Here is a 24,302-nt window from a genome sequence, read left to right as displayed (position 1 = left end):
AATATAATCTAATATAATCCCCCCCCATTTTTAAAAGGGTTAAGGTGAAACAGGTTTTAAACAGTTGGTTCAAAGACACTTGGGGTTCCACTTGTGTGTAAGGGACCCCCTAGATTAGCCTACCTGTTAACCATTAAATATGGACAGCTGAGAATTCTTTCTAAAGGGTAAAGGTGAAACAGGTGTAAAACAGGGTCTTCAAAGACACTCCACACCCACACACCCCAAGGGGGAGAGACAGAGGTACAGATGTAAAGATATGTAATTAACTGAAGGTATTTATTTGAGAAAGGTCCAGTCTTTGCTCTTTTCATCATTACCATGCTAATGATTTCAAGTTGGATTTATTTGTATCTGTTTAAGACACTGAATACATGTTTAGCATATTTACTACATTTATTTAGTATGTTGTTTTTTCTCTGTGAAGTAAGTTCATTTTAAGTTATGTGACTTGTTTTATGTAGATACAACATTTCAGTGTCAACACACAGCAACCAAAAACCTGATCCAATTTCACATTTTCATATTGAGTTTGCAGCATATTTGCAGCAAACAATAGAATGTTCACCACAAGTTTCCCAAGATTCTTTGCCAGAAGTTCACGCGTTGCCGCAAATGTACAGCAACAGTTTGCCCCAAAAAAATTCCCTTTGAAAATATGAGTTTGCTGCAAATTTGCGACAAATTGGCCAAAGGTTTGCCAATTTGGTTTTTCTCTTCTCCGGCCATGTTTCTGAGAACTCTGGAGATGGAGATGAACCTCTGTGTTTGTTAGTCCTCCTCTAACTGCTCCACCACATTGCGCAGTTTGTCAACCAACACTGTGGAACAGAGCAACTTGATTAGGAAACAATAACTGAGAGGACAAATAGGAATCCATATGGAACAGCTGAAATAAATGTATGTTCCTGCACATTCATCATATGCCATTTAGTTGTGTTGCATTACCTCCCGCTGTCGGCCTGTAGAAGCTGTCATAGGAGCGACAGTCGTTGATCAGTTCTCCCAACGGTTGAGGGCAGTCTTCAAGAACGGGTTCAGTATATTTTTCTGTACACACCCTCTGATACACTTCTTTGTGTGAGCAGTCTGATCAGAAGGACAAGAGAACAGACATTGAATGATACATTTCTAAATATGACAGAGCAACTACTGCATGCTTATAGAGAGAGAGAAAACCCAGCCATGCTATTTTCAGATATACAGTATCACTGTTATTGCTGACAGTATTTGTTACACACAGCCTTTAGATTAATGGAGTTGACACACCTTTGAAGGGAATCTTGCAGGTTGCAATCTCCCAAAGGACAATGCCAAAACTGCAACGAACACAACAATTCAAACAGAGTGAACTCTGAGTATATTTAGTGCCTGCATTACACCAACAGAGAACATTTGAACATACAAAATAATTTCTGTGATTTTGACAATCATTAATTTACAAAAAAGAACATTTGAACATACAAAATCATTTCTGTGATTTTGACATTCATTCATTTACAAAAGTGGAGAGTGTGTTGTAAGTCTGATTGGAAGCAGACCTGTACATCTCACAAGCTTTGTTGTAGGGATGGTTGACACTCTCAAGCTGCTGAGGGGAGCTGTAGCATAAGGAGCTCCTCTTCCTGTCCTTAGTCCGCTTCAGCGACGTCTCTGTTTGGGCCAGCTCAAAATCTGCCAGCTGACCACACACAACAGACCCCAAAACAATTACATTGCGATAGAGTACTGCAACACTGGAACATCAACTACATCAACTACACATCTTCAAAATAACCTCTGCCTCTATTTAACAGTGGGCCTGACTTTCTGGGCCTGACACATATGACTGTGTAGAGGACTGCATTGAACCTCATACCTTCACTCTGTACCCGGCATCTACCAGGAACCTGCTGCTGTTGATGCATCCATGCACTTTAAACTTCTTCTCCGACTGGTGCAATCTATAGTGATCGAGATATTAGTTAGTCTTGACAGGGTAGCTCAATGTGATTACACACTTTCTAGTGCTGTGAACTTTGGTGAGAGAGGTACAGGGCACAGATCCAGAGTACCTATTATTTTAGTGAAGAAGAAGCAGCACATACTAATAATGGTGCACAGAGGTTTTAGTAGGTGGATTGTAGACACATGAACAGGAATTTAACGTTCCTCTTTCGAATATGGCCAAATTGTACCTGCCGTGTTACCTGTGACACTTGGCCATGGCAGGGCTATTAGAGGTGCGACTTTATTAGCCAGCTATTGGCGTTGCTTTCCACCGCTTTGGTGAAGCCCTTTCATGTGTGTACAGGACACATGACTTTCTACTTTTGGAGAGGTAGAAGGGTAGAGATTAGAAAGGGAAGGTACAAGACAGAGGCATTATTCAAATTAAAGATTAGACTATAGATTGATTATTTATTGTATCGACATAACACATTTCTGGCAACAATATGATAGAGGTGGTACTCTTTGTGTCATGTGCAATAGGTGTTGTGACCTGTCTACTTGTGTAGGGTACAGGGTAAAGATATTCATTTCTATGGTGGTATACCTGTAGAGGCCCTGTGCTGCATCCAGACTCATGACAATAAACATCAACCTGTTACCTGTAGAGGCCCTGTGCTGCATCCAGACTCATGACAATAAACATCAACCTGTTACCTGTAGAGGCCCTGTGCTGCATCCAGACTCATGACAATAAACATTAACCTGTTACCAGTAGAGGCCCTGTGCTGCATCCAGACTCAAGACAATAAACATCAACCTGTTACCTGTAGAGACCCTGTGCTGCGTCCAGACTCTTGACAATAAACATCAACATGCTACCTGTAGATGCCCTGTGCTGCATCCAGACTCAAGCGAGCCTTTCTGTCCCAGGGCAGCTTCCTTTCGGAATCCAGCACCTCTCTCAGACTGCCCTTCTCACAAAACTCCATGACAATGAGGTAGTTTGGATTGGGTCCTGCGGGACAACCACGGTAGAGAAAGGATTATTAAATGCAACAAGGGCACATCATCATCACATTTTGATATCATATTCTGAATTCACATTTTGGTTTGGTGAATGGCGCTGGAGGGGATGGCTGACGTTTTACATGCTCCCAACAAACTGCTATTTTGTTCGTTTTTTTTGCGTTATTTGTAACTTATCTTTGTACTTATTTTGTACATAATGTTGCTGCTACTGTCTTTCATGACCAAAAATAACTTCTGGACATCAGAACAGCGATTACCTACCTCGAACTGGAAGAATGTTTTTTCTTGAACTAGTCCGACGCGAAGGATATATTGCCTTCTTGGGAACGGGCCCAAATCCCCGTCATTTATTTGAAGAAAAGACGAATAAAAAGAGGGCGGTGGTCGGGCTGCTTTCTGAGAACTCACCGGCGAGTGAGAAAACTCCCACTGCCATCCGTTCTATTGTTCAACGTGCAATCATTGGAAAATAAAATGGATGACCTACTATCAAGATTATACTACAAACGGGACATTAAAAACTGTAATAACTTATGTTTCACCGAGTCGTGGCTGAACGACGACATGGATAATATAGAGCTGGTGGGATTTTCCATGCACCGGCAGGCCAGAGAAGCTACATTTGGTAAGACGAGGGGTGGGGGTGTGTGTCTATTTGTCAATAACAGCTGGTGCGCGATGTCTAATATTAAAGAAGTCTCGAGGTATTGCTTGCCTGAGGTAGAGTAACTTATGATAAGCTAGAGACAACACTACCTACCAAGAGAGTTCTCATCTTTATTCATAGCCGTCTATTTACCACCCCAAACAGATGCTGGCACTAAGACCGCACTCAACCAGCTGTAGGCCATAAGCAAACAAGAACATGCTCATCCAGAAGCGGCGCTCATAGTGGCCGGGGACATTAATGCTACCTCATTTCTACCAGCATGTCACATGTGCAACCAGAGGAAAGAAACTTTAGACCACCTTTACTCGACACACAGAGATGCATACAAAGCTCTCCTCCACCCTCCATTTGGCAAATCTGACCATAATTTTATCCTCCTGATTCCTGCTTACAAGAAAAAAAACTAAAGCAGGAGGTACCAGTGACTCGCTCAATACGGAAGTGGTCAGATTAAGCAGATGCTACGCTACAGGACTGTTTTGCTAGCACAGACTGGCACAGACAGGAATATGTTCCTGAATTCATTAAATATGTTCCCGGGATTCATCCATGGCATTGAGGAGTATACCATCTCAGTCCTTGGCTTCATAAATAAGTGCATTGATTACGTCGTCCCTACAGTGACCTACATATACATACATATCCAAACCAGAAGCCATGGATTACAGGCAACATCCACATCGAGCTAAAGGCTAGAGCTGCCGCTTTCAAGGAGCGGAACACTAATCTGGACGCTTATAAGAAATCCCGCTATGCCCTCAGACGAACCATCAAACAAACAAAGCGTCATGGGCAGATTGTGGACTACAGGAAATTGTGGGCTGAACAGGTCCCCATTAACATCGACGGGGCTGTAGTGGAACAGGTTGAGCATTTCAAATTCCTTGATATCCACATTACCAATGATCTATCATGGTCCAAACACACCAAGACAGTCTTGAAGAGGGCACAACAACACATTTTCCCCCTAAGGAGACTAAAAAGATTTTGCATGGGTCCCCAGATCCTCAAAAAGTTATACAGCTGCACCATCGAGAGTGTCCTGACCGGTTGCATCACCGCCTGTTAGGTTAACTGCTCGGCATCTGACCGTAAAGCGCTTCAGAGGGTAGTGCGTAAGGCCCAGTACATCACTGGGGCCAACCTTCCTGCTATCTAAGACCTATATACTAAGCAGTGTCAGAGGAAAGCCCAAAAAGACTCTTAGACTCTTCTCTCTGCTACCGCACGGCAAGCTGTACCAGAGCACCATGTCCAGGACCAAAAGGCTCCTTAACAGCTTCTACCCCTAAGCCATAAGTCTGCTGAACAATTAATCAAATGGCCACCAGATTATTTACATTGAACCCCCATGCTGCTACTTGCTGTTTATTATCTATTCATAGTCACTTCACCCCTACCTACATGTACAAATTACCTCGAATAAACCTGTACCCCATTGCATTGAGTCGGTACCGGTACCCTCTGTATATAGCTTTTTTATTGTTATTTTATTGTGTTACTATTTCATTTATTTTTTACTTTAGTTATTTTCTTAACTCTTTCTTGAACTGCACTGTTGGTTAAGGGCCATGTAAGTAAGCATATCACGGTAAGGTTGTATTCGGCACAGGTGACAAATAAAGTTTTGATTTGATATTATGTCCTGATTACTTTGCTCATTATACAGTAACTGTACTTCGCTATGCACATTCTTGCACATATGCGGTTGCCAATTTTCCCTCTGCCACTGACTGACTGCATATGTAGTTCCACTCCATTGCACATCATGGACTGTACATTTGTTTATACATCCATACCATGCACAATTATTTGTTTCTTTTTTTTGCTGTTCACTGTGTACAGACTGTATGTGGATTCATGTAAATTCTTCATCTATATTCTGGTCAAGGTTTCAAAAAGAATTGAGAAAGTCAATAGTTGCTCAGATTCCAAATTAAGTAGTACAGCTAGTAAACACTTTTTTTAAACCTTTATTTAACTAGGCAAGCCAGTTAAGAACAAATTCTTATTTCAATGACGGCCTAGGAACATTTGGACATTCATCTATAGAGGCAATAAGATGGCAAGTCATTAACAGGTTTCCAACATGGCACACCATTTGATGTCTTTCTACGTGTTTTGTAGTGTGTATGAGTTTGTATGAGTGAAACTTCTTGGGAGAAGGTGGAGTCCACTTTCTCATGTAGCACTGTGGGATAAATATGCACAATGTCACCTGCTTGAAATTGCTCCCAGTCAAGCCACACACACACACACACACACACACACACACACTCATACACACACACACACACACACACACACACACACACACACACACACACACAGCTACATATGGTGTAATCGGCAGGATCAGTGACTGGCCATAAAACAGCCCAGACCTCCTGGCAGTGACCAATGTACACATATACAAGGTGGCTACATGATTTAAGACCTTGCACTAAAAAGTGCATGGTAGAAGCGTCTCACATTTCTGCAGCTCCAGATGATCGATCTCCCTGTCCGCCTTATCCTCTCTCCATCACGTCTCCTCGTTGAATCTCTGCTGTAGCTGCTCTCTGTGATCCACCTGCAGGGCTAGCGACAGCACCTGAGCTGAATCGTACAGGCGCATGGTCAAACTCTCAAACTCTTCTCCCTGCTTGTAGGCCTTCAAGACGCGGTACTTGTATTTGGCGCTAGTGTATTTCTCAACCATGTCCTGGGCATTTTCCAGGGTGAGTTTGAGCTCATGCAGGCTGTTCTCCACAGGGGCAGGGTCTTCCCCCAGCCCCTTTACCATACTCACCGTATCTGCCAAGACTTTTACGCGCTGGGCCAAACGCTGACAGCGCTTTTTATTGGCTTTCACTTCAGCACATAAAGAATAGAGCTTCTTCGCTATGCACAAGATGGGCTTTATGATGTCCATGGCTGGGGAGAGAGGAGAAGAGACAAAGGTTTAGAAATGCATTAGACAGGTTTTCCCCCCAAACATAGGTCTGAGAATGTCTCTAGCTACAGTATACATTTTGGGGGATTTTTTTAAGGTGTAGATCATTTTTAATATTGCAAAAAGATTGTGGCTTCTATCAATGTAATTGTCTGCATAATTTCCAATCCCCCATATATACTTTTTGTAAATATATATTTCCTTGAATAATTTCCCTTAACCCTACCTCCCGTCCCCAAATTGGAGTAAACTAATGGACAACAACAGTTAGGCTTCTACATCCAGCTTCTACATATTATGTACATTGACAGACACAGCACATTTGACATTAGTTATCTTTTGTTTGTTTTTAGTCCCATCTTTCAGCTACCATCAACCCCTCCCATCTATCTCTGAACACTATCCAGTTTTTTTGGCTATTTTGCCATATATTTCTCAACTGAGCTGTGACGTTTCACAAAATGTCTGAACCTTTCTATTCTCATAGTTTCTACATATTGTAAATTAAAGATAAACATTTTTGCTAAGAGTATTATTATTTTATTGATCAATTGACTATGACTTTTCAAAACACCCAGCAGTGCTATTTGCAGAGTTAGCGCCAGGTAAACAAATCTTCAGCCATTCCTGAACCTGCGACCAAAAACAAGCTACATATGGACAGTACCAAAACAAATTATCTAACGATTCTGTCTCTTCGCAGCAAAATCTGCAGAGCTGGGATTGTTGTATCCCCCATACAGTGCATTCGGAAACTATTCAGACCCCTTGACTTTTTCCACATTTTGTTACGTTACAGCCTTATTCTAAAATGTATTAAATTGTTTTTCCCCCCTTATCAATCTATATACAGAAATATCAAATTTCCATAAGTATTCAGACCCTTTACTCCATACATTTGGCAGCGATTACAGCCTCAAGTCTTCTTGGGTATGATACTACAAGCTTGGCACACCTGCATTTGGAGAGTTTCTCCCATTCTTCTCTGCATATCCTCTCAAGCTCTGTCAGGTTGTATGGGGAGCGTCGCTGCACAGCTATTTTCAGGTCTCTCCAGAGATGTTCAATTGGGTTCAAGTCCGGGCTCTGGCTGGGCCACTCCTGTGTTGTCTTGGCTGTGTGCTTAAGGTAGTTGTCCTGTTGGAGTGTGAACCTTCACCACAGTCTGAGGTCCTGAGCGCTCTGGAGCAGGTTTTCTTCAAGGATCTCTCTGTACTTTGCTCCGTTCATCTTTCCCTCGATCCTGATTAATCTCCCAGTACCTGCCGCTGAAAAATATCCCCACCTCCCTGACCAAGGCCCTTCTCCCCTGATTGCTCAGTTTGGCCGGGCGGCCAGCTCTAGAAAGAGTCTTGGTGGTTCCAAACTTTTTCTATTTAAAAATGGAGGCCACTGTGTTCTTGGGGACCTTCAATGCTGCAGAAATGTTTTGATACCCTTCCCCAGATCTGTGAATTGACACAGATCTCCCGAGTGGTGCAGCGGTCTAAGGCACTGCATCTCAGTGCTAGAGGCGTCACTACAGACCCTAGTTCGATTCCAGGCTGTATCACAACCGGCCGTGATTGGGAGTCCCATAGGTCGGGGCACAATTGGCTCAGCGTCGTCTAGGGGTAGGGTTTTGTCGGGGGTAGGCCATCATTGTAAATCAGAATGAGTTCTTAACTGACTTGCCTAGTTAAATAAAGGTTAAAATATCTCTGAGTTCTATGTACAATTCCTTTGACCTCATGGCTTGGTTATTGCTGACATGTGTAGCCGATGTGAAATTGCTAGCTAGTTAGCGGTGGTGCGCGCTAGTGGCGTTTCAATCGGTGACGTCACTTGCTCTGAGACCTTGAAGTAGTGGTTCCCCTTGCTCTGCAAGGGCCTCGGCTTTTGTGGATCGATGGTTAGCGATGCTTCGAGGGTGACTGTTGACGTGTGCAGAACGTCCCTGGTTCGCGCCCAGGTTGGGATGAGCGGACGGGCGTAAAGTCTATACTGTTACACATGCAATGTTAATTGTGGGACCTTATATAGACAGGTGTGTGTCTTTCCAAATCATGTTCAATCAAAGGTTTCTAAACCATACCAACCCATATTTCCTATAGTGTCACCACAACATTTCAATTGAAGAAGTGTGTTGTTCATAATCATTAGGATATTTTAGCGATCCACAGTACGTTCTAAATTCCCCAGTACGTTCTAAATTCCCCCCAGGTTTCAGAGCTAAACAGTGCAAGAGTTGCCAAACGTCAGCCTCGAAACCTTAATAACTTGGAGAAGATCTCCAAAGAGGACTGGGACAAAATCCCTCCTGAGATGTGTGCAAACCTGGTGGCCAACTACAAGAAATGTCTGACCTCTGTGATTGCCAACAAAGGTTTTGCCACCAAGTTCTAAGTCATGTTTTGCAAAGAGGTCAAATACCTATTTCCCTCATTAAAATACATGGAGCACTATAGGAGAGATACAATTTAGATTTTTCTGTCTGCCTGTTGTGACTGCATTTGAGCCTGTGGATTACTGAAGAAAAAGCGCGAACAAAACAAAGGTTTTCAGATATAAAGAGAGACTTTAACGAACAAAAGGAACATTTATTGAATATCTTCTGAGTGCAAACAATGAAGATCATCAAAGGTAAGTGATTCGTTTTATCTCTATTTCTGACTTGTGTAACTCACAAGACGTTAATCTTTAAACCTATGTAAAATAGTTGTATCTTTTCTGAATTTTTATAATGAGTATTTCTGTATTTGAATTTGGCGCTCTGCAATCTCACTGGATGTTGGCCAGGTGGGACGCTAGTGTCCCACATACCCTAGAGAGGTTAAATAACCTTTATAAAGCATGACATATGGTTATATGATTTTTAACACATTTATGTAGAGTTTACGAAGGCTTTATGAAGCCTTTATAAGCTTACGTCATTTAATGTGGGGCCCTATATAAGATACTATAAATCTTCACATTTAAATGTATGCTGATATAGACCTACTCATATCAATGGTAATTGCATACTACTTGCAGAAACAAGTTTGATGACCTTCATACTCTATGGTACGATACCTTTTTTAGAGATGTTTTTATCAGCTACATCCATCTTCACAATGGTGAGATTGAGAATCTGTGTCAACTTGGTGACTGCTGTAGTGAACTGTTAACTAATGTAGTAAAGGTGAAAGGTAAGTCCATAGAGAATGCCGTCATTGTAAATAATACTTTGTTCAACTGATTTGCTCAACTGACTCGCCTAGAATTTGTTCAACTGATTTGCCTAGTTAAATAGAAGTTAAATTAAATAAAATATAAAGGTCCTTGGGAGGTCAGTCTCAGTAATACATTGGTGTTGAGTATCTCATACTGTAACAACATTACGAGATGTGCAGAGTTACTCAACCAGTACAGTACACCTGAAATACCCTATTATCTCGTATACACATGAACACTTTACTTGTGCAAATACTTATGAGACCTTCAAATTGGTGGGTGGGGCTAGATACATACAGTAAAGTGCTTTAATTTCTAAAAGGTAAAACAGATATGAAACATTTGATCTCTAATCCAAAATGCTGAAGTATAGAGCCAAATTAAAATTTTAGCTTCACTGTCCAGATAAATACGGAGGGAGGCGTGTATATAAACATTTTAAATAATTCACAGAATTTTGGTAAGAATGTGCCCAAAAAGTTGTCAGAATCACTGTTTTCTGAAGATGACATGATCAATAATTGCAATATTTAATCTTCAAACATGTAAAATGGTTATGCAGACGTGAGTATTCGTGGATATAAGATTATTAAAATTATATACAAAGTTATCTTGTAACCTATACAACGTTATTCCATTATCCTATTCACATTTCATAAAACATAGGATTAAAAACCATTACACATAGTTATTCTAAAGGAAGGTGTATTCTTACTATGGGGCCATAGCAGATTGGTCTGTTACTAGAATGCCAAAAATATAGATTAATATAAGTGGTCTCAACAAGTGTCACACCCTGATCTGTTTCACCTGTGTTTGTCTCCACCCACCTCCAGGTGTCGCCCATCTTCCCCATTATCCCCTGTGTATTTATACCGGTGTTCTCTGTTTGCCTGTTACCAGTTCGTTTTGTTTCGTGAAATTTACCAGCGTTTGTTCCGCTGCTCCTGTCTGTTCTTGCTCCTGTTTTCTAGTCCTTCCCGGTTTTGACCGTTTTGCCTGCCCTGACCCTGAGACTGCCTGCCGTTCTATACCTTGCCCCACCTCACTGGATTATTGACCCCTGCCTGCCCTGACCCAGGTCATCTACAAGTCCATGCTAGGTAAAGCTCCGCCTTATCTCAGTTCACTGGTCACAATGGCAACACCCACCCGTAACACGCGCTCCAGCAGGTGTATCTCACTGATCATCCCTAAAGCCAACACCTCATTTAGCCGCCTTTCGTTCCAGTTCTCTGCTGCCTGTGACTGGAACGAACTGCAAAAATCGCTGAAGTTGGAGACTTTTATCTCCCTCACCAACTTCAAACATCTGCTATCTGAGCAGCTAACCGATCGCTGCAGCTGTACATAGTCTATCGGTAAATAGCCCACCCATTCTTACCTACCTCATCCCCATACTGTTTTTATTTATTTACTTTTCTGCTCTTTTGCACACCAATATCTCTACCTGTACATGACCATCTGATCATTTATCACTCCAGTGTTAATCTGCAAAATTGTAATTATTCGCCTACCTCCTCATGCCTTTTGCACACAATGTATATAGACTCCCTTTTTTTCTACTGTGTTATTGACTTGTTAATTGTTTACTCCATGTGTAACTCTGTGTTGTCTGTTTACACTGCTATGCTTTATCTTGGCCAGGTCGCAGTTGCAAATGAGAACTTGTTCTCAACTAGCCTACCTGGTTAAATAAAGGTGAAATAAAAATAAATAAATAAATGAGACTGCCTGCCATTCTGGACCTTTTACACCCTCTCTGGATTACTGACCTCTGCCTGCCTTTGACCTGTCATTTGCCTGCCCCTGTACTAGAAATAAACGTTTCTTTGACACTGTCTGCATCTGGGTCATACCTAAAACCTGATAACAGGTCCAACATTGGATTTGATAACATTGTAATGGAAGGTTTATAGTCCTCAAAATTAAAACAGTTAATAGGATAACATCAGCACACATTCATTACTATTTACATGTATAAATACATTTTAAGTGATTGAAGATTAAATATAGCAAAAAAGGATCAAAGCATACTCAGAAAACACAGATTCTGACAGATTTGATTCTGACAGGACACATTCTTACCACATTTCTGTGAATAATTTAACATCTTTATGTACCTGGTACACTGGAGTCATTTGGTTATGTATTCTACATCACTATGTACATTTTAAGATATTACTGGGCATACTACAATAATATTTCATGCTGGTATGGTCAGATGAGAGCAGAGTTGTTTGGCGGCCATATCGGAAAAAGGTTTCTGTGGGGTTAATGCGTGGATCCTGTGTTGGTCCTATATCTAAACATATTTCTAAAACCCTGTTTTAGCTGTGTGTGTGAAAAGTTATGATTAATGGGTGAGTAACAACTTGTTGTATACTGACATTGTTTGTCATAGGGTAAAATCCCTATGGGAAAAAATGTATGGGATAGAGGGGTGAGTGGTAACGCAGAGAAAGCAACTGTGGAAGAGGAACATTTAATTTCGTATCTTATATGGCCTCCTCTTAATTTCTGTAAGATTGCTCTGTTCTCTGCTATGCTCTCAATCGTGTGTCCTTGGCATGATTTGTCTGTTTGCCTATGGGACTGCTAACTAGGGATAAGCAGAAGTGGCTGACTCATACGAATGGCATGTGAAACACCCCACCCATCCTGGGTCTTTATATAATGTCTGTGAGAACTAAGAGCGAGTTGAATTGGTTTTTTTCTGTTTTTTTCCACCACACTACCATATTGCTGCAATGCTAAAACGCATTTCCCAAAATCACTACGAGACATCATCACCCCAACTGAGCCCGATGGCCCAGATTTGGAGGCCTTGCTCATGGATTTATGAGGAATGATTTGAACAAAATGCATTGCTCACAAACACCAGGAAGCAGGCTTTAGGATACCCATACAGGTTTGCCATTAAGTATACAGTTAATTTGAACTTTTAAGGACAGTTAGTATAACAGTTCAGCTACAGAAAAAATCACATCCATCATAAGCAGTTACTGTTCTCTGTTCAACCTAAAAATCTATCGTAAGTTTGAAATTAAACATACCTTGAGAGACTGTTGTTGTTGGTGCAGAGACTTCAATGACCTTTGAAACTGAAAGTAGACCACACCCTTTATGTGAAAGTAGACCACACCCTTTATGTTCACTGACACTGGTTTGTCTTGAGCTGCTCCTACAACACCACTACAACATACAATAGGCTACAGCTGTGCACTTCCTCGGTTTATTTCAGTTCTGCTCTGTTTATCTAATTTCTTTCTTAACAATAGTGATTGCCTGCTTAAACACGTTATAGCATGCCACGTACCTACTTGCTTAAACAAGGGACCCCAAATGACCAAATGTTTAAATAAATCTATTTTGTCCAATCAATCAAAAGTTATGAAATATGTCAAAAATGGCACTGAGCGTGCAGTGGGAAGGTGACAGTGGTGTAAATACTTACAGTGGCTTGCAAAAGTATGCACCCCCCTTGGCATTTTTCCTATTTTGTTGCATTGCAACCTAGAATTAAAATGAATTTTTGGGAGGTTTGTATCATTTATACAATATGCATACCACTTTGAAGAAACAAACAAGAAATAAGACAAAAAAAGAATACTTGAGCATGCATAACTATTCACCCCCCCCCCCCCCCCCCCAAGTCAATACTTTATAGAGCCACCTTTTTCAGCAATCACATCTATAAGCTTGGCACATCTTGCAACCGGGATTTTTGCCCATTCTTCAAGGCAAAACTGCTCCAGCTCCTTGAAGTTGGATGGGTTCCACTGGTGTACAGCAATATTTAAGTCATACCACAGATTCTCAATTGGATTGAGGTCTGGGCTTTGACTAGGCCATTCTAAGACATTTAAATGTTTCCCCTTAAACCACTCAAGTGTTGCTTTAGCAATATGCTTAGGGTCATTGTCCTGCTGGAAGGTGAACATCCGTTCCAGTCTCAAATCTCTGGAAGACTGAAACAGGTTTGCCTCAATAATTTCCCTGTATTTAGCACCATCCATCATTCCTTCAATTCTGACCAGTTTCCCAGTCCCTGTCGATGAAAAACATCCCCACATTTACATTTAAGTCATTTAGCAGACGCTCTTATCCAGAGCATGATGCTTCACTGTGGGGATGGTGTTCTCGAGTTGATGAGATGTGTTCGGTTTGCGCCAGTGTCATCTGACCAGAGTACCTTCTTCCATATGTTTGGGGAGTCTCCCACATGCCCTTTGGCAAACACCAAACGTGTTTGCAAATACATTTTTTGGAGCAATGGGTTTTTGTTCAAAGTTTCTGATATGTTTTATAACCCAACCCTGATCTGTAGTTCTCCACAACTTTGTCCCTGACCTGTTCGGAGATTTCCTTGGTCTTCATGGTGCTGCTTGCTTGGTGGTGTTGTAGTCTTTGGGGTCTTTCAGAACAGGTGTATGTATATATACTGAGATCATGTGACACTTAAATAAAGTCCACCTGTGTGCAATCTAACTAATTATGTGACTTCTGGAGGTAATTGGTTGCACCAGATCTTATGTAGGGGCTTCATAGCAAAGGGGGGGAATACATATGCACGCACCACTTTTCCGTTTTCTGGAAAAACGCCAAGGGGGATGAATACTTTTGCAAGGCACTGTAAGTAACAGTACTTAAAAGTACTACTTAAATTATGTCTGAGTGTTGGAGTGTGCCAGTCTGACCGTAAATAAAATAAAAACACAAATTGTGCAGTCTGCTTTGCTAAATATAAGAAACCTTATGAATAGCATTTATTTTAACTTCATAGTTTTACTCAAGAATGACAATTGAGTACTTTGGCCCCATCCAGGAGAAGCTTAGAGTCGATATGATCCTCCTTAAGGGTCCAACGCACACTACGCATTCTAAAATTTGAGCCGCACAAAAGAATGCAGAACTAAATAGAAAACAACGCTGTGTTTGCTAAAAGTGGAGCGGAACCCAAAGTATTGTTTGCTGTAGTACGGGGGCATCTTAAAACCGTTGTACATTTGGTCCTGTCATCTTTTGTTTCAGTATGGGAACAACAAGCTTGTGCTGTTCTTGGTTAGGATAAAGTTTACATTCTATGTAAAAAGGATTATATAAAAATTGTCAAAGCACTTAGCACTAGTACAGTACAAATAGATACCTTCAAGGCTTTGCCTCGGAAAATGATATAAATAACTTTATTACAGAAACCTTAGATAGTAAAAAAAACTTTACTCTAGAAATCAATTTGAGAGTTTTCCCACCAAACTATTGGTTTTGGCGTGCAAGACCAGAACTGTGGCCCTTCTCTGACCCATTCTGGGTAATATACTGGCCAGGGGGACAAGCACTCGCCAGGTACATTATGCCTTTCTTGCTTGCTCTTTCCCAACAATGCCGTAAGCAATATCAGTAGTAGTATATAATTTAAAAATTACAGTAGAGCAAAAACATATGAGTAATAGAAATAAGAACACGAGAAAGTAAGCTAAATTATACGGTCAGTTCCAGGGTCAGTCCCAATACCATATTTACAATGTGCAGGGATACTGGAATGATAGGGTTAGATATGTGTAGTAGGGGCCTCCCGAGTGGCACAGTGGTCTAAGGCACTGAATTGCTGTGCCATCAGTGATTCTGGGTTCGAGTCCAGGCTTTGTTGCAGCCGACCGTGACCGAGAGACCCATGGGCCAGCGCACAATTGGCCCAGCATCATCTGGGTTAGGGGAGGGTTTGGCCGGCAGGGATGCTCTTGTCCCATCGCGCACTAGCAACTCCTGTGGTGAGCTGGGCGTAGTAATCGCTGACACAGTCGCCAGGTGTACGGTGTTTCCTCCGACACATTGGTGGGCCTGGCTTCCGGGTTAAATGGGCATTGTGTCAAAAAGCTGTGCAGCTTGGTTGGGTTGTGTTTCAGGGGACCCATGGCTTTTGACCTTAACCGCTCATGAGTCAGTGCGAGAGTTAAAGAGATGAGACAAGACTGTAACTACCAATTGAAATCCAAAAGATGTAAAAAAAGAAGACGTGTAGTAGGGGTAAGGTGACTAGGTGGTGCAGCTGTATAACCTTTTGAGGATTTGAGGAATCATGCTAAATCTTTTGAACCTTCTGATTGGGAAGCGGCACTAGAGAGAGTAATAGGATATGACCTGATGACATGTACAGAATATGTGCCCCCGCCCCGCCCCCCCTGTTCGTGTGGTCATGTGTTAGAGGGTGTTTGAACTTTTGGGGCCCATGCCACCCCCCCCCCCCCTCCACCCCCCAGTTTTATCTCCCTTATGGTTGTTATCTATGAAGCAGGAATGTCTGGGGCTATAGATAGCGCTGGGGCCTCAGCATTATAAATGTCCAGAACAAGCCATTTTTTAAGACCTGAATATTAAGCATCTAAAAATATGTCTACAAGGGGAATTCTCGGTGTGCTCTGTAGCTCATGTCACGAACCCAACGCCAAAAGCTTGGAGGATATTTTGGTAGAGGCTCCCGAATGTTTTAACGGATTTCTGTGTACAAGCGAGGGCCATATTTCGTACATATTCAACCCGGAGGAATCTACGGTTAAGATATTCACAGACAGCGTGTCCCAATCCTTTTATCGTGCAGAACCCGAGCCTTTTTCTCTAGCGCTAAGGATGCGAGAATGGCTTAAAATAAGGCTAGCTTTGTGTCAAATGGAACGTGCCCTGAGTGCTTCAAGGCTGCCAGGATATGCGTTGGAAGAACAAGTCTGTGGACGTCAGGATCTAATGGCCCTGAGAGTCACATCCATGGGTTATACCCCGGACTCCAGAGTGACAATTTTAGCATGTGAACAATTTGACAGGTCAAATGCTACGAAAACGGTCAGTCCATATGTATCCTCCAAAGCATGCAAGGATGTAAATTTTTTTCAAATAATGTTCAGTTTTAAATGGCGCGATTACCACATTTTCAGAACCCTGATGAATAAGCTGGACAGTCTTTTCGAAAATCGTGAACAATTACGGCGATGGCCTAGATTATCGTTGAGACATACCCCGGAACAACATAGGTTATCGTTGAGACATACACCGGAAGAACAACAAGTTCGAAGGCGGATCTTTCCCTGGCAGGAAAGTGGACAGAGCTTCGACGGAGCGCGGAAAAGACTTTGTGATGGGGAATTGGAAACAGATAATGTTCAGGGCTAACAGGACCCCATATATCTGTAAGAAATAGTTAAAATAAATGTTGAATTATAACGTGTGTTAAAATGTAGGTGTTAATTTTTGAAAATGTATACCCCCCATTTAACTAAGAGGTAGCGCTCTTTTCTCTCAAGCTAGGGTCTGGCGCAGACAACTGTAAGATCTGAAAAAAAACATGTATTATTTTATAGTCTATTCATACATTGGGTATGTTATGAACATTACGTTTTATTAAAGTTTGTAATAATGTACAAAGACCTGCATCCAAGTTTTTTTTTATTTTTACATAAAACACGTGTGCTGCATGTTTAAATATTATTCAAATGGGTTACTTAATTCAAACATGTCTTAAAGGTTGTACGAAATATTTTGGAATTCAATAAAAGGAATGTTTAAAAACGGTATCTCACCCTTTAACTATGGGAAAAACCTATTTAACAACGTCTTCCAACTCTGTCACGAAGTAAAATAGAATCCGAGTGTTTGTGTGTGTGTGTGGGGAGGGGTCTTGAGGCGGAGCAACAGGCGTGTGTGTGTGTGTGTGTGTGTGTGTTTGTGTGTGTGTGTGTGTGTGTGGGGTGGTTGGTTGTGTGTGTAACATAATGTGGGTGTGTGTGTGTGTTAGAAACAAGGTCCCTTGGGCATTGTGTCCATTTCAGGCTTTAAACAACAATTAAACAGCCATCTAAATAATGTTTCTCAGCCTAGTTTCCTATTGAGTTCTCTTTATATGTACAGGCACAGAGCTTCCAGATGGCTCCAGCCTAAGGATTTTCAGTGCATGTACACACGGGGAGATTAGAACCCCAAAGAAAAGATCCTAAAGGTACTTTCAGATTCCGATTTATCATGACAGCCGCTTTATGAAAGGCCTTTACTTATGGCTAAACAGCTTCTACACAGCTTATTCATTAATGATGTGGGGCATACCCAGGATTTACAGGCAGGACGTTTGATCTACACAGGGAGGGAAAACTTACAGAGTTATGATGGAGCGGGCAAGCGTCTTTGAGTTGGTGAATTCGAAACGAATAATGGTCTTGTAGCTCCCTTCAGTAACCACGAGCACAACCGTTCCATGATTTTAACTGGCGGCTTTATTCAGTAGTTTCAGCAGGCTTTAAACAACAATTAAACAGCCATCTAAATAATGTTTCTCAGCCTAGTTTCCTATTGAGTTCTCTTTATATGTACAGGCACAGAGCTTCCAGATGGCTCCAGCCTAAGGATTTTCAGTGCATGTACACACGGGGAGATTAGAACCCCAAAGAAAAGATCCTAAAGGTACTTTCAGATTCAGGTTTATCATGACAGCCGCTTTATGAAAGGCCTTTACTTATGGCTAAACAGCTTCTACACAGCTTATTAATTCATTAATGCTGTGGGATGAAATTATGTGTTTCTAGGAGGGCTTAAACAAATATACAGTGAAACAAACATGGCCACTTTACACACATTTTTATTGACTTTTAAAAAGACCACAGTAACATGACAGAATTTGTGCAAAGGCAACGAAATCTGCTAGGGGATATTAAATGTACAACAGTAGTATTCTGTAACAAGCAATACGTGTTAAACATAAGGGACATGCAATCATGACAGGCTCTTTATGAAAGGCCTTTAACTATGGCTAAACAGTTTTCTACACATCTTATTCATTAATGATGTGGGGCATACCCAGGATTTACAGGCAGGACGTTTGATCTACACAGGGAGGGAAAACTTACGGAGTTATGATGGAGCGGGCAAGCATCTTTGAGTTGGTGAATTCGAAACGAATAATGGTCTTGTAGCTCCCTTCAGTAACCACGAGCACAACCGTTCCATGATTTTAACTGGCGGCTTTTTTTCAGTAGTTTCAGTGAGAATTATCCCCTTCAGTGAGAACTATAAAGTAAATTAAAAATACAGTTAAGCACACTCTTACAACATTATTTTAGGAGTGACTTATTAGCTTGGTATAACTCTGAAGTGCTTACATACATAACAGTTTAACCGGCGTTATAACGGGTTCAGATTAAACACATGAATAAAGGAAAAAATACCTCATTGGCTGCTTATTACAGAAGGGAGGAAATCAAACTTCACACTTATTATTCCTGGCATGAATTCACACTTCATCCTAACATACACTCTTCAACCTTTATGAACTACACCCGATGACATGAAAATTTAGCTAACGCAGCGCAGGATTGCCTTCCCTACAAAAGTGTGTTGCTACAATAAGGATCCCCAGTTACAACAGTATTAGCTACGTAGTTCCGCTTGTATTATCATTTTCCCCGCACAACGGACACATAATTTGGAATTATAACATGTGTTAAAATGTAGGTACTAAATATTTTGAATTAAATCACTGGTTTTAAAAATGTATCGCACGCTTTAACGATAGGGGAAGAGGTCATTTCATATTTCGTTTTAGGGGGGTTATTAACTTTATGGAAATCAATATTCACACAAACAACACCGTTTAGAGCAGTTTGGAGATTATTAGTCATGTAAACGGGGAGCAAAAGAGCGGATTTAACCAACTCTGTACAAACCCCGACTGTAACCATTATAAAACTAAAACAAAACAAAAAAATGTCTGGAAACACACACATAGTTAGGGACAGAACGTGGAGCATATACTTTAACACTGTTACCACAGCTTTAGCGCAAACCCACAGCCCCGAATATTTAGCTGCCAGGACAGATTAAAAAAAAGAGATGTGAATAAGGGAATCCCTCCTAATAGATATTTCTGAAGGCTACTGGACATAGGTGATTGGGAAGCGACTGTTAGACGTAGATTCTCAGAAGCAATTTATAGTCTTTCCTACAATGGTATGTTATAAAGTTTGTAATAATGTACAAATGTAGGTCTCCAATGTTTTTACATAAAAACACTAATGATGCATGTTTAAATAGTAGTACAATTTGGTAATTAATTCGAACATGTCTTTAAAAAGTTAGTACTATATATTTTGGGTCTTAAATCAATGGTTTTAAAACAGTATCTCACCCTTTAATGAAGGGAAAATGTCCTTTCCAGCCATCAACCACGTCTGTCACGAAGAAAAAAATACAGAAAATCGTGTGCGTGCGTGCGTGAGTGTGCGGTACAACTGTAGACCTCCAATGTTTTTACATAAAATACTATTGATTCTTGTTTAAATAGTCGTACAATTTGGTCATTAATTCTAACACGTCTTTAAAACGTATGTACTAAATATTTTGGAATTAAATCACTGGTTTAAAAAATGTATCTCACCCTTTAACGATAGGAAAATGTCCTTTCCCGACATCACCCCGGTCTGTCACGAAGAAAAAAGACACGGAAAATCAGGGTGCGTGCATGAGTGTGCGTGTGACGGAGCAGCAGGAGTGTGTGTGTGTGTGTGTGTGTTTGTTTCAAAAACAAAGGGTGGAGGTGTGTGTTCAACAGGGGCCCAAGCATGTAGCCCCATTCTATCTGTAGAGAATCGTTTGAAACCAAGGTGTGCACTATCATGCATAAGGCATGTCGAGATATCAGCCGACCACCCGGGGTTAAACATAGATACCTCTAATCTGCGGCCGGTGACCCAAACCCCCCAACCCGGTTGCAGACAGAATGTCACGACATCCCCTCCTGTTTGAATTCATAGCCTTTGTTCTCTAAACCAAATATCCTGTATCGGAGGAACCGATGAAACAGACAGTATTAGGTCTTTTTGTATGAAAGGTCTACGAACGTTGGAACATCTACAACTATTGAAGATGCAAAAAGGGGTTTTCAGAAAAACATTTGGTTTGCAGATATGTATTATTATAAAAATAATATAACATTATTATCATAATCTAAAACACTTTAAATGAGCTCTAATTCAAACATGCAAGGATATACATATATATATATGATACGATTACCCACTTTAAAACTGTTGCTGCAAAATCACTTCTCAATGGGTATACATTTCAAGCTTTCAACAACAATAAACCAACCAGCTCAATAATGTTTCTCAGACTTACACACTGTTGAGTTTTCCTAGTTAGTAAAGAAACAACCACTAAGTCAAAACTACACGAATTGCCATTATTTTAGTTAACAGCAACCCATGGTTGAATTTGGTACTTTTTCTTTGTACATGCACCAAGCCTCCAAGGGGGGTGACAACCTTATTCCTAATGAGAAATATAGTCTAATAAAACAAATGTATGCATAATGAAAGACATGGAAACTGTAGCCAACAATGTATTTTGAGCTGTTTTAAAGTGGGTAATCGTATCATATATATATATATATATATATATATATATATATATATATATATATATCCTTGCATGTTTGAATTAGAGCTCCTTTAAAGTGTTTTAGATTATGATAATAATGTTATATTATTTTTATAATATTTTTTTTATTTTTTTATTTCACCTTTATTTAACCAGGTAGGCTAGTTGAGAACAAGTTCTCATTTGCAACTGCGACCTGGCCAAGATAAAGCATAGCAGTGTGAACAGACAACACAGAGTTACACATGGAGTAAGCAATTAACAAGTCAATAACACAGTAGAAAAAAATGGGCAGTCTATATACAATGTGTGCAAAAGGCATGAGGAGGTAGGCGAATAATACAATTTTGCAGATTAACACTGGGGTGATAAATGATCAGATGGTCATGTACAGGTAGAGATATTGGTGTGCAAAAGAGCAGAAAAGTAAATAAATAAATAAAATAAAAAAACAGTATAAAAACAGTATGGGGATGAGGTAGGTGAAAATGGGTGGGCTATTTACCAATAGACTATGTACAGCTGCAGCGATCGGTTAGCTGCTCGGATAGCTGATGTTTGAAGTTGGTGAGGGAGATAAAAGTCTCCAACTTCAGCGATTTTTGCAGTTCATTCCAGTCACAGGCAGCAGAGTACTGGAACGAAAGGCGGCCAAATGAGGTGTTGGCTTTAGGGATGATCAGTGAGATACACCTGCTGGAGCATGTGCTACGGATGGGTGTTGCCATCGTGACCAGTGAACTGAGATAAGGCGGAGCTTTACCTAGCATGGACTTGTAGATGACCTGGAGCCAGTGGGTCTGGCGACGAATATGTAGCGAGGGCCAGCCGACTAGAGCATACAAGTCGCAGTGGTGGGTGGTATAAGGTGCTTTGGTGACAAAACGGATGGCACTATGATAGACTGCATCCAGTTTGCTGAGTAGAGTGTTGGAAGCCATTTTGTAGATGACATCGCCGAAATCGAGGATCGGTAGGATAGTCAGTTTTACTAGGGTAAGCTTGGCGGCGTGAGTGAAGGAGGCTTTGTTGCGGAATAGAAAGCCGACTCTTGATTTGATTTTCGATTGGAGATGTTTGATGTGAGTCTGGAAGGAGAGTTTGCAGTCTAGCCAGACACCTAGGTACTTATAGATGTCCACATATTCAAGGTCGGAACCATCCAGGGTGGTGATGCTAGTCGGGCATGCGGGTGCAGGCAGCGATCGGTTGAAAAGCATGCATTTGGTTTTACTCGCGTTTAAGAGCAGTTGGAGGCCACGGAAGGAGTGCTGTATGGCATTGAAGCTCGTTTGGAGGTTAGATAGCACAGTGTCCAATGACGGGCCGAAAGTATATAGAATGGTGTCGTCTGCGTAGAGGTGGATCAGGGAATCGCCCGCAGCAAGAGCAACATCATTGATATATACAGAGAAAAGAGTCGGCCCGAGAATTGAACCCTGTGGCACCCCCATAGAGACTGCCAGAGGACCGGACAGCATGCCCTCCGATTTGACACACTGAACTCTGTCTGCAAAGTAATTGGTGAACCAGGCAAGGCAGTCATCCGAGAAACCGAGGCTATTGAGTCTGCCGATAAGAATATGGTGATTGACAGAGTCGAAAGCCTTGGCGAGGTCGATGAAGACGGCTGCACAGTACTGTCTTTTATCGATAGCGGTTATGATATCGTTTAGTACCTTGAGCGTGGCTGAGGTGCACCCGTGACCGGCTCGGAAACCAGATTGCACAGCGGAGAAGGTACGGTGGGATTCGAGATGGTCAGTGACCTGTTTGTTGACTTGGCTTTCGAAGACCTTAGATAGGCAGGGCAGGATGGATATAGGTCTATAGCAGTTTGGGTCCAGGGTGTCTCCCCCTTTGAAGAGGGGGATGACTGCGGCAGCTTTCCAATCCTTGGGGATCTCAGACGATATGAAAGAGAGGTTGAACAGGCTGGTAATAGGGGTTGCGACAATGGCGGCAGATAGTTTCAGAAATAGAGGGTCCAGATTGTCAAGCCCAGCTGATTTGTACGGGTCTAGGTTTTGCAGCTCTTTCAGAACATCTGCTATCTGGATTTGGGTAAAGGAGAACCTGGAGAGGCTTGGGCGAGGAGCTGCGGGGGCGGAGCTGTTGGCCGAGGTTGGAGTAGCCAGGCGGAAGGCATGGCCAGCCGTTGAGAAGTGCTTATTGAAGCTTTCGATAATCGTGGATTTATCGGTGGAGACCGTGTTACCTAGCCTCAGTGCAGTGGGCAGCTGGGAGGAGGTACTCTTGTTCTCCATGGACTTCACAGTGTCCCAGAACTTTTTGGAGTTGGAGCTACAGGATGCAAACTTCTGCCTGAAGAAGCTGGCCTTAGCTTTCCTGACTGACTGCGTGTATTGGTTCCTGACTTCCCTGAACAGTTGCATATCACGGGGCTATTCGATGCTATTGCAGTCCGCCACAGGATGTTTTTGTGCTGGTCGAGGGCAGTCAGGTCTGGAGTGAACCAAGGGCTGTATCTGTTCTTGGTTCTGCATTTTTTGAACGGAGCATGCTTATCTAAAATGGTGAGGAAGTTACTTTTAAAGAATGACCAGGCATCCTCAACTGACGGGATGAGGTCAATGTCCTTCCAGGATACCCGGGCCAGGTCGATTAGAAAGGCCTGCTCACAGAAGTGTTTTAGGGAGCGTTTGACAGTGATGAGGGATGGTCGTTTGACTGCGGCTCCGTGGCGGATACAGGCAATGAGGCAGTGATCGCTGAGATCCTGGTTGAAGACAGCGGAGGTGTATTTGGAGGGCCAGTTGGTCAGGATGACGTCTATGAGGGTGCCCTTGTTTACAGAGTTAGGGTTGTACCTGGTGGGTTCCTTGATGATTTGAGTGAATAATACATATCTGCAAACCAAATGTTTTTCTGAAAACCCCTTTTTGCATCTTCAATAGTTGTAGATGTTCCAACGTTCGTAGACCTTTCATACAAAAAGACCTAATACTGTCTGTTTCATCGGTTCCTCCGATACAGGATATTTGGTTTAGAGAACAAAGGCTATGAATTCAAACAACAGGAGGGGATGTCGTGACATTCTGTCTGCAACCGGGTTGGGGGGTTGGGGTCACCGGCCGCAGATTAGAGGTATCTATGTTTAACCCCGGG

The 24,302-nt window shown here is 41.7% G+C and overlaps 1 pseudogene; it reads right to left on the bottom strand.

The window, feature by feature from the left end:
- Window positions 1-260: 260 nt before the first annotated feature.
- On the bottom strand, window positions 261-12,862 carry LOC115134445 (mixed lineage kinase domain-like protein; annotated as a pseudogene).
- Window positions 12,863-24,302: the final 11,440 nt, after the last annotated feature.

Source organism: Oncorhynchus nerka, linkage group LG9a (genome assembly GCF_034236695.1).
Source record: "Oncorhynchus nerka isolate Pitt River linkage group LG9a, Oner_Uvic_2.0, whole genome shotgun sequence".
NCBI lineage: Eukaryota > Metazoa > Chordata > Actinopteri > Salmoniformes > Salmonidae > Oncorhynchus > Oncorhynchus nerka.
This window is presented reverse-complemented; position numbering and strand designations above follow the sequence as displayed.